Here is an 825-nt window from a genome sequence, read left to right as displayed (position 1 = left end):
TAGAGACATTTAAAAGAGCCAAACTATCAGATCTTCTCTCCACAAAATCTGTATCTGGCATGAGTTGCTTAGGATACACAGTTCATGCCTGGCAGAGTGAGAAGCAAAAATGAGGGTAGGAAAGAGACTCCAGGAAAAATTTTACTTCATTTATTTATTTACTATCTAATCATGTATTCATTCATTAATTCAACCAGTCAACCAATCATTATCACATAGTTACTACTTAGTATATAAAGCTGCCTATTCTGATATCTAGTACCTCATAACCTAGCATAAAAATAGCCGAGCAGAAACAATTTTAATAAAATTATGAGAAATTCTATAAGGAAGTTTGTTTTTAATGTTAACAAGGACAAAGAAGAGGAAACTATTAACTGACAAAAAGACATCCAACGTTTGCATATTAAAGGAAAGTTCTGGGCCTTAAAAAATGTGTAATCCAAGAAGAGATGAGAAGACAAATAATTCTATAAAGAAAAAAATAAGTGTTCTATTTTTATCTTCATTAATTGTTTAGCAAGTATAAATTCCTAGTTTCAGATAAAATTTAATGTTTTACATATCCATTCATTCAAATTGGAGGGGAGCAGAATATATGACCTCAAAATATGCCTGCCACTTTGGCAATCAAGATCCAGAATTTAGATAGCGGGCCTGGCTCAGGGAGATAGCTATTACCAGTGATAACTTTCATCTGAATGACCTGTCTGTACAGCAGGACAAACATCTAATTACTAAACATCTGCTCTTTTTATTGTCCTGTGAATATCCTACTTCTCTTTGAAGTTGTGGACTCCTATCTCGTTTCTTAGCTCAAGATGG

This window comes from Pteropus vampyrus, unplaced genomic scaffold, assembly GCF_000151845.1.
Source record: "Pteropus vampyrus isolate Shadow unplaced genomic scaffold, Pvam_2.0 Scaffold9, whole genome shotgun sequence".
Lineage (NCBI taxonomy): Eukaryota > Metazoa > Chordata > Mammalia > Chiroptera > Pteropodidae > Pteropus > Pteropus vampyrus.
This window is presented reverse-complemented; position numbering follows the sequence as displayed.